Source organism: Arachis ipaensis, chromosome B5 (assembly GCF_059453495.1).
Source record: "Arachis ipaensis isolate K30076 ecotype BB chromosome B5, ASM5945349v1, whole genome shotgun sequence".
Lineage (NCBI taxonomy): Eukaryota > Viridiplantae > Streptophyta > Magnoliopsida > Fabales > Fabaceae > Arachis > Arachis ipaensis.
The window spans coordinates 116,256,579-116,272,139 of NC_142440.1; the positions used below are offsets into that span (position 1 = coordinate 116,256,579).

Genomic DNA, 15,561 nt, shown 5'->3' on the forward strand with positions numbered 1-15,561 from the left:
TAAGAAAAGATTGGGATTATTGAAGTTCAACTTAATTGGCAAGATAACAATTATCAATTATACTGTTAAATTGGATAACTCCTGAGTTACTGATTTCTTAACCAAAACCAAACGGGGAAAAGTAAATCTACTGGAATAAAAATGCCTTCAGATGAGAAGCAATAATCATGTAAATAAAAGAAAGCAATATTAAACTGAAATACCTCAAATTGCATTAACAAAAGAACTTAAACCTGACACAGATGTTCATAAATTATATTGAAAAAATAAATAAAAGAACATTGAACCTGGGATTGAGAGTTACTCCTAAAACTAAGAGAAATCCTAAATCCTAATCCTAAGAGAGAGGAGAGAACCTCTCTCTCTAAAAACTACATCTAAAACTAAAATTGTGAATATGAAAGCCTGTTCATGAATGGATGCATTTTCCCACTTTATAGCCTCTAATCTGTGTTTTCTAGGCCGAGAACTGGGTCAGAAACAGCCCAGAATTCGCTGGTTGCGAATTCAAACACGCTGATTTTCATCACTGCGACGAGGCCGCATGGGTCACACGGTCGCGTCACCTAGCGTCAGGGCAACTATGGCATATTATATATCAAATTGAAGCCCCGGATGTTAGCTTTCCAACGAAACTAAAACCGCATCGTTTGGACCTCTGTAGCTAAAGTTATAGCCGTTCGAGTGCGAAGAGGTCAGGCTGGACAGCTTAGCAATTTCTCTAACTTCTTGTATTCCTTCCACTTTTGCATGCTTCCTTTCCATCCTCTGAGCCATTCCTGCCCTGTAATCTCTGAACTCACTTAACACACATATCAAGGCATCTAATGGTAATAAGAGAGTATTAAACATAGGGAACTTAAGACCAAAGAAGCATATTTTCAATCAAAGCACATAATTAGGAAGGCAAATGTAAAACCATGCAAATAGTATGAATAAGTGGGTAAAGAGTTGATAAAATCTACTCAATTTAGTACAAGATAAACCATAAAATAGTGGTTTATCAACTTCCCCACACTTAAACATTAGCATGTCCTCATGCTAAGCTCAAGAGAAGCTATAAAGATGAAGAGGAATGTAAGAAAGTATGAAATGCAGCCTATCTATATGAATGCAACTACATGCAAAATGATTCTACCTACTTAGTTAAAAGTAAACAAATCCTTCAAGAAGAAATATGAACTGGATTTCACTAATTCAAATCATGAAAATGAAGTACAAATAGACTTGCAAGAAGAAAATAACTCATGAAAGCAGGGAACAAGGAATTGAGCATCGAACCCTCACTGGTAGTGTATACACTCTAATCACTCAAGTGTTTTAGGTTCGATTCTCTCAATTCTCCACTAACCTTGCTTTCTAAGGCTTGCTCTTCATCTAACAATCAACATAAATTTAATGCATAGATACACATATCAATAGGTCTTTTAAGGGTTGTAATGGGGTTAGGGTCAAGGTAGGATTGTATTTGGTCAAGTGGACTAAAATCTGAATCCTTAATTAACTTAAACTTTCCACCTAACTTTAGACAATCCATGTAATCATAATACCACATCTAACTATCCATTAATCATGTTTTCCACATATTCATGCATTCTAATTTCAAGTACAGTACATATGCATTGCTTTCACCATTTACTTTGGGGCATTTTGTCCCCTTTTTGCTTAATTGCTCTTCTCTTTTCTTTTTAACTTTATATATATTTTCTTTTAGGGTAAAGTACTAAATTGGTCCCCTAGGTTTGGGCGTAATTCTGTTTTGGTCCTTAAGGTTTAAAGTGTTCTATTTGAATCCAAAACGTTTTCATTTAGCATCAATTTAGTCCCACAGTGAGGTCAAAATTAAATAATTAACAAAATGTCCTACATAACAACAGTTCAAGAACAAAATCGATAATTTGGAGAACAAGTACAAGCTCCAGAGGCATAAAATCAACCATTGATACATCAATACATTTATTTATTATTTTTTATAATATAAATAAAATATTTTCTATAAAACTAAAGAAAATGATAAATAAATGTATTGATGCATCAATGGTTGATTTTGTGCCTCTAGAGCTTGTACTTGTTCTCCAGATTATCGATTTTGTTCTTGAACTGTTGTTATGTAGGACATTTTGTTAATTATTTAATTTTGACCTCACTGTGGGACTAAATTGATGCTAAATGAAAACGTTTTGGATTCAAATAGAACACTTTAAACCTTAAGGACCAAAACAGAATTACGCCCAAACCTAGGGGACTAATTTAGTACTTTACCCTTTCTTTTATTTTTCTCAATGCATATGATTAAGATATTGAATGCATGAATCATGTTCTAAACATTTCTTTCACATAAAGATATATAATACCCAATTCTTAAACCAATTGTTTCCAAATCCACTTTTCCCCACACTTAATTCATGAGCACTTTCACTAGTTTAAGCTAACCAAGGATTCAAATTAAGGACATTATTGTTTTTTGCTTAGAGTTAATGATGTGCTAAAGTAAAGAACAAAGGGGTAAAATAGGCTCAAATTGGTTTGCAAAGGATAATGAAAGGTAAGGCCATATGTGTATGTAAGCTTAGTGAAACAAAGGCCTCAATCATGTAAGTGCATGCATACATCAAACCATGGAAATATAGAATTAAGCAAGACAAAGATCACAATTTCAGAGAGAAAAATACACACCAAAAATAAATTATTGGTTGATAAAATGCAACCAATTCAAATAGGCTCAAAAAATCTCTCAGGTTTTGTGTGTTCGAGCTCTAAACCATGTTCCAGTATAATATTTCTTCAAACAAGTGTAATATTAAATTTTATTCAAATTAGTGAAATGCTCTAAAGGGTTTCTTGAAAAAGAAAATATTACTTCAACCAAGTGGTAAAATATGCACAAAAATCAAACAAACATGCAAATGCAACAACTAACAAGGAAAATAAAACATTGGTGTTTGAGAAGGAAATACTAACCCATGGAGATCGGTATCGACCTCCCCACACTTAAAGATTGCACCGTCCTCGGTGCATGCTGAGATGTGCAGGTAGACGGGTTGTTCCAACTGATGTTTTTCTTCAAGGATTGTGCAGATAGACTTGTTTGTCTCCCTTTTAGAAGTTTCTCCTTTTTTTCGTCTTTGGTGGCCAGCCTGAAAGAAGAGAAAAAGGAAGAAAAGTAACCCAAAAATAAAGATAGAAAATAAATAAAATATGGGTGTTAATGCCAGATAATAAGGGTCTCAATTACATGGTAGCTACAACATGCAAGTGAGAAAACAGTAGAAGTACATGGCAAAGCAAGAGTGCAAAAATTTGCAACAATGGGAAAGAGAGTGCAAGATAATATAAATTCATGTCAATGCAAAATTAATACAAATATCATAAAAGATTAGCATTGACTTAAACAATATTACCCAATAGTGTAAAACAAGTCACTGAGTACCAAAATAATACCAGAAAAGACACAACAGTTGAATATGAACAAGTAACACCAATGGAAAAATAATAAATTTAGAAAAGAAAATAAAAATTAAAATATGCACAAAATTAAAATGCAATGAATGAAAGTATGCAAATAAATAAAATAAAATAAAATAAAAGATAAGAAGAATGAGAAGGGAAAGAAGGGAAGAAGAAGTAAGTAAGAAAGGAAGGAGGAAAAATTAGGATTGGGGGAGAAAAGATAAGATATTTGGCAAATTAGGATAAGCTGTGCGGCGCAAGCGACGCGGTCGCGTGGGGTACGTGGTCGCGCGGCTTGCGCTTAAACTGATTGACGCAGTCGCGTCGGTCACACGGTCGCGTGACCCATTTTATGCTACTGGCGCGAGGGCAGCCTCGCTCTCGCACAACTCTCTGTTCAAAAATCATTAATTGCCAAATATTGGGTGACGCGATCGCATGGGGCATGCGATTGTGCGAGTGGCCACTTAGTAGGATATGACGCGGCCGCGTGCAGATGGACTGCGCGTCCAGCGCCAGTCCAGCACCACTCTAGCACAACTTTCGGCTGTGCACCATTATTACGTCGAAATCCTGGTCACGCGGCTGCGTGGGGCACGCGGTCGCGTGGGAGGCCATTATTCCCATATGACGTAGTCGCATCAGCGATGCGGTCGCGTGGGACGATTTGTGCCATTGGCACACCTCCAGCCACGCTCTCGCGTGACTTTCTGTTCGTTTTCTTTTCTTCCCATTGCACTGGCGACGCGGACGCGTCAGTGACGCTGCCGCGTCGCGTGCATTCTTTTTTTTTTAATTGCAATATACAGAATGCAATGCTTAATGTGAATGCTATGAAAACTTCCAGGTTCAATGAAAATTAAAATAAAATAAAAACAAACAACATGAAATAAAATTGAAAAAGAAACGATCATACCATGGTGGGTTGTCTCCCACCTAGCACTTTTAGTTAAAGTCCTTAAGTTGGACATTTGGTGAGCTCCCTGTTATGGTGGCTTGTGCTTGAACTCATCCAGGAATCTCCACCAATGTTTGTGATTCCAGTCCACCAATGTTTGTGATTCCAGTAACCTCCGGGGTCCCAAACTAGGCATGTAAAGCCCTTAAGAAGCTTCAAACAGATTCTTAGGCTCCCGGGGTGATAGATGTCAGAGCAGATTCCAGGATCCCAAACTTTGCTTTTACACCTATTTTTGTCGGGATCTGTATTTTTCCAGCTGGGTGATAAGTAATTTGAATTCTCACTGCAGCTACCAAACAGCTTCCTAGACCCATTCAATTGAGCTCTACACCAACCGTTGCGTTTAAACTTAAAGCTTCCAACCATAATAGACCTTGCAGGACAATTCTTACCACTGGTCATCTTTCTCTTACTCTGAATATTACAAAGAGCTCTAAGTTGACCATCCATCTCCAGTAGCCCATATTCAAGTGGAATTAGAAAGCTAAAGGATATGAATTTTACCCACTTGAATGTTGTGAAGGATGATGGCAACTTAGGGGGAGGTATTTTTAATGAAATTGCAAGCTCCACTCCCTTGTGCTCTTCTCTGATAATTACCACCTCTTTACAAGCTTCTTCAATTTCAACCTCTTCCTCTTGGTAGCTTTCTTCCAATTCAATATCCTCTTCATTGATTTCCAAGGGCATGGGAGGTTGTGATTCTTCTTCTTGAATCTCCACCTCTTGATCAACCTCTTCCAAGTCTTCAACTGTGATATGCCTTGGAGGTTGTACACCCTCCTCAACATCAATTTCAAATGTCTTGGAAGGGGGTTCTATGACTGGACTTTCTCATGGAGGTTCTGCATCTCCTAAGTCTTCAACCACTTCTTCTTCTTCAATAATTCCGGCTTCCTCTACTTGTTCCAGTACAAAGTCATGCTTCGTACTGTTCACTGGAGTTTCTAGTATCTCCTTCATGCTATGTTCTTCATTAGATTGTCCACATGAAGCCATGGGGGTTCCTTGAGTGTCCAAACGTCGGGAAGCTAATTGATTAATCGCTTGCACTAATTGACGAATGGTTGCCTGAAATCGATCCACTGTTTCCTTGAAACGATCCTTTGACTCTTGAAGCACTCGGCTTTCATAAATAGGATCATAGTGCTCTTGGATTGATGGATATGGAGATGGTGAATATTGAAGTGGTGGTTCTTGTGAGTAATTGGGTTGGAATTGGGGTGGTTCTATATATGGTTCATATGGCTCATAAGGTGGTTGGTATGGTGGTTGAGGGTTAGGGTCATATGGAGGTGAATGGCGGAAAGGGGCTTGTGAGTTTGGTGGTCCAAAGTTATGTTGAGGAGGGGGTTCATAGGCGTATGGTGGTGGTTGTTGATAATCAAAAGAGCGCTCACCATAGCCATTGCCTTGATATGCATCACAGAATGGTTGTTGATAGTCCATTGGAGGTGGTTGTTGCCATGAGGGTTGATTAAATCCTTGTGGCTCCTCCCATCTTTGATTCTTCCAACCTTGATGCCAGTTCTCATTATAGTTTCCATTCCTAACAACAATATTGGAATCAAACTTGAAGCGAGAGGGGTGAGAATTCATAGTAGCTAATAAAAAATTAAAAACAAAAATAAAAATAAATTTAAATTAAAAGGTTATCGAAATTTAAATTTTGAATTTGAAAATTAAATTTTGAAATTTGAATTTTGAAATAAGATAAGATAAGATTTTGAAAAAGATATGATTTTTGAAAAATTTTAAATGCAAATTTTGAAAATTCAATTAAAATAAAGAGAAAAGATATTTTTGAATTAAATGAGGAAAGAGAAAAACAATAAAATGACACCAATTTAAAATTTTTAGATCAAAATGAAGAAAACAATTAAGAATAACTTGAAGGTCAAGATGAACACGAAGAACAACTTGAAGATCAAGGTGAACACTAAGAAAAAAAAAATTTTGAAAAAAAATTTTTTTAATACTAAATAAAAACCAATAACCTCTTAATTTATGAAAAAGCAAAAAAAAAAATAAAAACAAATAAACAAGCAAAAAGTAAATATTTAAAATAACCAATAATAAGGCACACGTTTGCAATTCCCCGGCAACGGCGCCATTTTGACGTTGGAATTTTTGTCAGTAAAGAATTTTATAAAGACAGTCGCGTTGTAGATATAGTTTCTAAACCAACAAAAATCCCTTCGTACAAACGTTTTGGTTGTCACAAGTAACAAACCCCTTTGAAATTGATAACCGAGTATTTAAACCTCGGGTCGTCTTCTCAAGGAATTGCAGGGAAGTATGTTCTTATTATTGGTTTTGAAGATTGTAAATTGGGGGTTTTGGAAGTAAGGATGGAATATGTTATATGACAAGTAAAATAAAATAATAATAATAAAATCTCTTGGCAAGGTATAAGAAATTGGAAGTCCAGACTTAGTTATCCTTATCAATAATAATGAAAGTTGAATCTTAATTCCACTTAGTTGACCTTTACTAAAGCAAAGGAAAGTCAAGGGACAAATTGGTTTGATCTTCGAATCCTATTTATTTCCTAAGAAAAGATTGGGATTATTGAAGTTCAACTCAATTGGCAAGATAATAATTATCAATTATGCTGTTGAATTGGATAACTCCTGAGTTACTGATTTCTTAACCAAAACCAAAAGGGAAAAAGTAAATCTACTGGAATAAAAATGCCTTCAGATGAGAAGTAATAATCATGTAAATAAAAGAAAGAAACATTAAACTAAAATACCTTAAATTGCATTAACAAAAGAACTTAAACCTGACATGGATGTTCATAAATTAAATTGAAAAATAAATAAAAGAACATTGAACCTGGGATTGAGAGTTACTCCTAAAACTAAGAGAAATCCTAAATCCTAATCCTAAGAGAGAGGAGAGAACCTCTCTCTCTAAAAACTACATCTAAAACTAAAATTGTGAATATGAAAGCCTGTTCATGAATGGATGCATTCACCCACTTTATAGCCTCTAATATGTGTTTTCTGGGCCGAGAACTGGGTCAGAAACAGCCCAGAATTCTCTGGTTGCGAATTCAAACACGCTGATTTTCGTCACTGCGACGTGGCCGCATGAGTCACGCGGTCGCGTCGCCTAGCTTCAGGGAAACTATGGCATATTATATATTAAATCGAAGCCCCGAACGTTATCTTTCCAACGCAACTAGAACCGCGTCGTTTGGAATTCTGTAGCTAAAGTTATAGCCGTTCGAGTGCGAAGAGGTCAGGCTGGACAGCTTAGTAATTTCTCTAACTTCTTGTATTCCTTCCACTTTTGCATGCTTCCTTTCCATCCTCTGAGCCATTCCTGCCCTGTAATCTCTGAAATCTCTTAACACACATATCAAGGCATCTAATGGTAATAAGAGAGGATTAAACATAGGGAACTTAAGACCAAAGAAGCATGTTTTCAATCAAAGCACATAATTAGGAAGGCAAATGTAAAACCATGCAAATAGTATGAATAAGTGGGTAAAGAGTTGATAAAATCCACTCAATTGAGTACAAGATAAACCATAAAATAGTGGTTTATCAATTAGCTAGGATTTCCCAGCCCCTGTTTTGAATTTGCTATTCGATCTCTGGATATTCGTCTTCTTTCAGATTGAATTTAACTTCCAGGATCACTGATCTTAGACCCATTATTCTGTAGTAATGGTCTGAATGTTCTTTTGTTAAGAATTTCTCCTGATTCAAAGTGATTTTGGAATATTCTCTTTCTTTCCTCTTAAAGTGGTTTGTTTTCCTCTAGGAGCCATGACCCCAATGAGTCTTAGCTCAGTGATCACGTAAAATACAACACACCAAACTTAGAGGTTTGCTTGTCCTCAAGCAAAAGAAAAGAAAGGAGAGGAATAGAAGAAGAGGCAAGTTCAAATTGTGGAGGAGAGGGGAGGCCGAGTTTGGATTTATAAAGGAGGTGGTGGGTTTGAAAATTTTGAAAAAGATATGATAGAAGATATGATTTGTAAAAAGATAATTATGATATGCAAAAGATGAAATTTTAAATTTGAAAAGATAATAGGGGGATTTGAAAAAAATAGATTAAATTTTGAAAAGATAATATGATAATTTGAAAAAGATTTGAAAAGAATTTAAAAAGATAGATGAGTTTTTGAAAAAGATTTGAAACGGAATTAAGAGATATATGGATTCTGAAAAAGATTTTAAGAGGGGTTTAAGAAAAATGAAGAAAGATTTTTAGGATAAAGATTTTTTTGAATTTGAAATTGAAAGATGAGATTTTGTAACATGTTTATGCAAGAAATTGTGGATGAAATCATGAAGATTTAAAAAAATAGATTTGCAAAACAAAACTTTCTTCTCTCCACAATCCTGGCGTTAAACGCCCAACTGCTGCATGTTTTGGGCGTTTAACGCCCCTCTGTAGCCTCTTTTGGGCATTTAACGCCCAGCTGTTGCTTGTGGCTGGCATTAAACGCCAGAATCCTTTGTCACTGGGCATTTTTCTGAACGCCCAGGATGCTGTAAGTGTGGCGTTAAACGCCCAGAAAGGTATCATTACTGGCGTTAAACGCCCAGTAGATGCTTCTTTTGGGCGTTTAACGCCCAAATATACCTCTTACTGGCGTCTTCTTGCCAGTGAGCTCCTTGTCCCTGTTTTGTACTCTGAATCCTTCTGTAACCCTGTGAACTTATGCAATTGGTTTTTTACCTTGAAGATTATTGATGAGCGGATAATTTATACGCTTTTTGGCATTGTTTTTAGTATATTTTTAGTAGGATCTAGTTACTTTTAGGGATGTTTTTATTAGTTTTTATGTTAAATTCATATTTCTGGACTTTACTATGAGTTTGTGTGTTTTTCTGTGATTTCAGGTATTTTCTGGCTGAAATTGAGGGACTTGAGCAAAAATCAGATTCAGAGGTTGAAGAAGGACTACTGATGTTGTTGGATTTTGACCTCCCTGCACTCAAAGTGGATTTTCTAGAGCTACAGAACTCCAAATAGAGCGCTCTCAACGGTGTTGGAAAGTAGACATCCGGGGCTTTCCAGCAATATATAATAGTCCATACTTTGCCCAAGTTTAGATGACGCAAAAGGGCGTTGAACGCCAGTTCTACGCTGCAGTCTGGAGTTAAACGCCAGAAATACGTCACTAACTAGAGTTGAGCACCAAAAATACGTTACAACTTGGCGTTCAACTCTAAAAGAAGCCTCTGCACGTGTAAACTTCAAGCTCAGCCCAAGCACACACCAAGTGGGCCCCGGATGTGAATTTATGCATCAATTACTTACTTCTGTAAACCTAGTAGCTAGTCTAGTATATATAGAACTTTTTATCATTGTATTCACAGTCTTGGTTACTCCGGTTCCCCTCTGGGGCTGAGACCAATGAACTCCATTATCACTTATGTATTTTCAATGGTAGAGTTTCTGCACTCCATAGATTAAGGTGTGGAGCTCTGCTGTTCCTCATGATTTAATGCAAAGTACTACTGTTTTATATTCAATTGAACTTATTCCGCTTCTAAGATTTCCATTCGCACCCAAGAACATGATGAATGTGATGATTATGTGACGCTCATCATCATTCTCACTTATGAATGCGTGCCTGACAAACACTTCCGTTCTACATGCAAACAAGCTAGAATGAGTATCTCTTAGATATCTAATACAGAGGACCAAGTCCGAGATATTAGAATCTTCGTGGTATAAGTTAGAACCCATGGATGGCCATTCCTAAGATCCGAAAAGTCTAAACCTTGTCTGTGGTATTCCGAGTAGGATCTGGGAAGGGATGGTTGTGACGAACTTCAAACTCCCGAGTGTTGGGCGTAGTTACAGACGCAAAAGGAGGGTGAATCCTATTCCAGTATGATCGAGAACCTCCAGATGATTAGCCGTGCCATGACAGAGCATTTGGACCTTTTTCACAGAGAGGATGGGATGTAGCCACTGACAACGGTGATGCCTTACAGAAAGCTTGCCATGGAAAGGAGTAGGTCTGGTTGGATGAAGATAGCAGGAAAGCAGAGGTTCAGAGGAACGAAAGCATCTCTATACGCTTATCTGAAATTCTCACCAATGAATTACATAAGTATTTGGGTAAAGTACTAAATTAGTCCCCTAGGTTTGGGCGTAATTCTGTTTTGGTCCTTAAGGTTTAAAGTGTTCTATTTGAATCCAAAACGTTTTCATTTAGCATCAATTTAGTCCCACAGTGAGGTCAAAATTAAATAATTAACAAAATGTCCTACATAACAACAGTTCAAGAACAAAATCGATAATCTGGAGAACAAGTACAAGCTCTAGAGGCACAAAATCAACCATTGATGCATCAATACATTTATTTATCATTTTCTTTAGTTTTATAGAAAATATTTTATTTATATTATAAAAAATAATAAATAAATGTATTGATGTATCAATGGTTGATTTTATGCCTCTGGAGCTTGTACTTGTTCTCCAAATTATCGATTTTGTTCTTGAACTGTTGTTATGTAGGACATTTTGTTAATTATTTAATTTTGATCTCACTGTGGGACTAAATTGATGCTAAATGAAAACGTTTTGGATTCAAATAGAACACTTTAAACCTTAAGGACCAAAACAGAATTACGCCCAAACCTAGGGGACCAATTTAGTACTTTACCCTAAGTATTTCTATCTTTATTTTCTGTTTATTTATTATTATTATTCGAAAACTCCATAACCATTTGATATCCGCCTGACTGAGATTTACAAGATGACCATAGCTTGTTTCATACCAACAATCTCTGTGGGATCGACCCTTACTCACGTAAGGTTTTATTACTTGGACGACCCAGTGCACTTGCTGGTTAGTTGTATCGAAGTTGTGACAAATTATGAATTAAGATTAGAGTACCAAGTTTTTGGAGCCATTACCAGGGATCACAATTTTATGCACCAAGTTTTTGGCGCCGTTGCCGGGGATTGTTCGAGTTTGGACAACTGACGGTTCATCTTGTTGCTCAGATTAGGTAATTTTCTTTTTGTTTTATTTTCAAAAAAAAAATTCTTCAAAAATCTTTCAAAAAAATTTTTCCTTTGTTTTCGAAAATTATTTTAAAATTTTTAAGAATGAATTCTAATGTTTCAAAATGGTATGCTGAAGTTTGGCTGGCCATCAAGCTTTAGACTAACCTGGTATGATTCCTGGAATCTTGATTGAGGACTTTGAATTCATTGCTTTTTTTTCCCTATATGTTTTCAAAAAATAAAAATATACAAAAATCCAAAAAAATTACTAAAATCATAAAATCAAAAATATTTTTTGTTTCTTGTTTGAGTCTTGAGTCAATTTTTAAGTTTAGTGTCAATTGCATTTTTTCTAAAAATTTATGCATTTTTCGAAAATTCATGCATTCATAGTGTTCTTCATGAACTTCAAGTTGTTCTTGGTAAGTCTTCTTGTTTGATCTTGATGTTTTCTTATTTTGTGTCTTTTGTTGTTTTTCATGTGCATCTTTGCATTCATAGTGTCTAAGCATTAAAGATTTCTAAGTTAGGTGTCTTGCATGTTTTCTTTGCATCAAAATTTTTTCAAAAATATGTTCTTGATGTTCATCATGATCTTCAAAGTGTTCTTGGTGTTCATCTTGACATTCATAGTGTTCTTGCATGCATCATGTGTTTTGATTCATAATTTTCATGTTGTGAGTCTTTTTCATGTTTTTTCTTTCTTCATTAAAAATTCAAAAATCAAAAAAATATCTTTCCCTTTTTCACTCATAAATTTTCGAAAATTTGAGTTGACTTTTTCAAAACTTTTTAAAATTTAGTTGTTTCTTATGAGTCAAATCAAAATTTCAATTTAAAAATCTTATCTTTTTAAAATCTTTTTCAAAAATTATATCTTTTTTATTTTTCTTATTTATTTTCAAAAATTTTAAAAATATTTTTCAAAAATCTTTTTCTTAATTTTATATCATATTTTCGAAAATATCATCAACAATTAATGTTTTGATTCAAAAAATTTCAAGTTTGTTACTTACTTGTTAAGAAAGATTCAAACTTTAAGTTCTAGAATCATATCTTGTGATTTCTTGTGAATCAAGTCATTAATTGTGATTTTAAAAATCAAATCTATTTCAAAACTTTTTCAATCAATCTTATCTTTTTGTTTCAATCATATCTTTTTCAAAACTACCTAACTAATCTTCTCTCTCTAATTTTCGAAAATTACTTTCCTCTTTTTCAAAATTCTTTTAATTAACTAATTATTTCAATTTTTAATTTTAATTTTATTTCATTCCTAATTTTCGAAAATTACTAACCTTTTTCAAAAACTATTTTCGAAATTTAACTTTAAATTTTAATTTTTATTTTTCGAAAATCATCAACTCCTTTTCAAAAATTATTTTCGAATTCTCTCACCTCTCATCTCCTTCTATTTATTTATTCATCTACTAACACTTTTCTTCACCCAAAATTCAAACCCCTTCCTCTCCTCTGAGTTCGAATTCTTCTCTTCTACATTCTTATTCTTCTTTTCTTCTACTCACACAAGGGAACCTCTATACTGTGGTAAAGAGGATCCCCAGTATCTTTAGTCCTCTTCTTTTTCACATGAGAAGGAGCAAGGACAAGAACATTCTTGTTGAAGCAGATCCTGAACATGAAAGGACTCTAAAAAGGAAACTAAGAGAAGCTAAAATACAACAATCCAGAGAAAACCTTACAGGAATTTTCGAACAGGAAGAGGAGATGGCAGTCGAAAGTAATAATAATGCAAGGAGGATGCTTGGTGACTTTACTGCACCTAATTCCAATTTACATGGAAGAAGCATCTCCATCCCTGCCATTGGAGCAAACAATTTTGAGCTTAAACCTCAACTAGTTTCTCTGATGCAACAAAACTGCAAGTTTCATGAACTTCCATCTGAAGATCCTTTTCAGTTCTTAACTGAATTCTTGCAGATATGTGATACTGTTAAGACTAATGGAGTAGATCCTGAAGTCTACAGGCTCATGCTTTTCCCATTTGCTGTAAGAGACAGAGCTAGAATATGGTTGGATTCTCAACCTAAAGATAGCCTGAACTCTTGGGATAAGCTGGTCACGGCTTTTTTAGCCAAGTTCTTCCTTCCTCAAAAGCTTAGTAAGCTTAGAGTGGATGTTCAAACCTTCAGACAGAAAGAAGGTGAATCCCTCTATGAAGCTTGGGAGAGATATAAGCAACTGACCAAAAAGTGTCCTTCTGACATGCTTTTAGAATGGACCATCCTGGATATATTCTATGATGGTCTGTCTGAATTAACTAAGATGTCATTGGATACTTCTGCAGGTGGATCCATTCACCTAAAGAAAATGCCTGCAGAAGCTCAAGAACTTATTGACATGGTTGCTAATAACCAGTTCATGTACACTTCTGAGAGGAATCCTGTGAGTAATGGGATGCCTCAGAAGAAGGGAGTTCTTGAAATTGATACTCTGAATGCCATATTGGCTCAGAACAAAATATTGACTCAGCAAGTCAATATGATTTCTCAGAGTTTGAATGGAATGCAAGCTGCATCCAACAGTACTCAAGAGGCATCTTCTGAAGAAGAAGCTTATGATCCTGAGAACCCTGCAATAGCAGAGGTAAATTATATGGGTGAACCTTATGGGAACACCTATAACCCCTCATGGAGAAATCACCCAAATTTCTCATGGAAGGATCAACAAAAGCATCAACAAGGCTTTAATAATGGTGGAAGAAACAGGTTTAACAATAGTAAACCTTTTCCATCATCCACTCAGCAACAGATAGAGAATTCTGAGCAGAATCCATCTAGCTTAGCAAATTTAGTCTCTGATCTATCTAAGGCCACTCTGAGTTTCATGAATGAAACAACGTCATCCATTAGAAATTTGGAGGCACAAGTGGGCCAGCTGAGTAAGAAGATCACTGAAACCCCTCCTAGTACTCTCCCAAGCAATACAGAAGAGAATCCAAAGAGAGAGTGCAAGGCCATTAATATAACCAATATGGCCGAACCTACAAGGGAGGAAGAAGACGTAAATCCCAGTGAGGAAGACCTCCTGGGACGTCTAGTGATCAACAAGGAGTTTCCCTTTGAGGAACCAAAGGAATCTGAGGCTCATCTAGAGACCATAGAGATTCTATTGAACTTCCTTATGCCCTTCATGAGCTCTGATGAGTATTCTTCTTCTGAAGAGAATGAGGATGTTACTGAAGAGCAAGTTGCCAAGTTCCTTGGTGCAATCATGAAGCTGAATGCCAATTTATTTGGTAATGAGACTTGGGGAGATGAACCTCCCTGTTCACCAATGAACTAAATGCATTGGATCAACTGAGATTGCCTCAGAAGAAACAGGATCCTGGAAAGTTCCTAATACCCTGTACCATAGGCACCATGACCTTTGAGAAGGCTTTATGTGACCTTGGGTTAGGAATAAACCTCATGCCACTCTCTGTAATGGAGAAACTTGGAATCTTTGAGGTGCAAGCTGCTAGAATCTCATTAGAGATGGCAGACAATTCAAGAAAAGTGGCTTATGGACAAGTAGAGGACATGCTAGTAAAGGTTGAAGGCCTTTACATCCCTACTGATTTCATAATCCTAGATACTAGAAAGGATGAGGATGAATCCATCATCCTTGGAAGACCCTTCCTAGCCACAGCAAGAGCTGTGATTGATGTGGACAGAGGAGAATTGATCCTTCAACTGAATAAGGACAACCTTGTGTTTAAAACTCAAGGATCTCTCTCTGTAACCATGGAGAGGAAGCATGAAAAGCTTCTCTCAGTACAGAGTCAACTAAAGCCCCCACAGTCAAACTCTAAGTTTGGTGTTGAACTCCCATATCCAAACTCTAAGTTTGGTGTTGGGAGTCTATAAAATTGACCTGATCACCTGTGTGGCTCCATGAGAGCCCACTGTCAAGCTATTGACATTAAAGAAGCGCTTGTTGGGAGGCAACCCAATTTTTATTTATCTAATTTTATTTTTATTTTTATTGTTCTTTCATGTTTTATTAGGTTCATGATCATGTGGAGTCACAAAATCAATACAAAAATTAAAAACAGAATCAAAAATAGCAGAAGAAAAATCACACCCTGGAGGAAGGACTTACTGGCGTTTAAATGCCAGTAAGGAGCATCTAGTTGGCGTTCAACGCCAGAACAGAGCATG

At 36.0% G+C, this 15,561-nt stretch overlaps 1 non-coding gene across 1 annotated transcript; it reads right to left on the reverse strand.

Annotated features, from left to right (window-relative positions):
* Positions 1-13,522: 13,522 nt before the first annotated feature.
* Positions 13,523-13,630, reverse strand: LOC148565479 (small nucleolar RNA R71). Its single transcript, XR_015884455.1, has one exon. It is a non-coding gene; the product is annotated as a small nucleolar RNA R71 (small nucleolar RNA).
* Between the last annotated feature and the right edge of the window lie 1,931 nt (positions 13,631-15,561).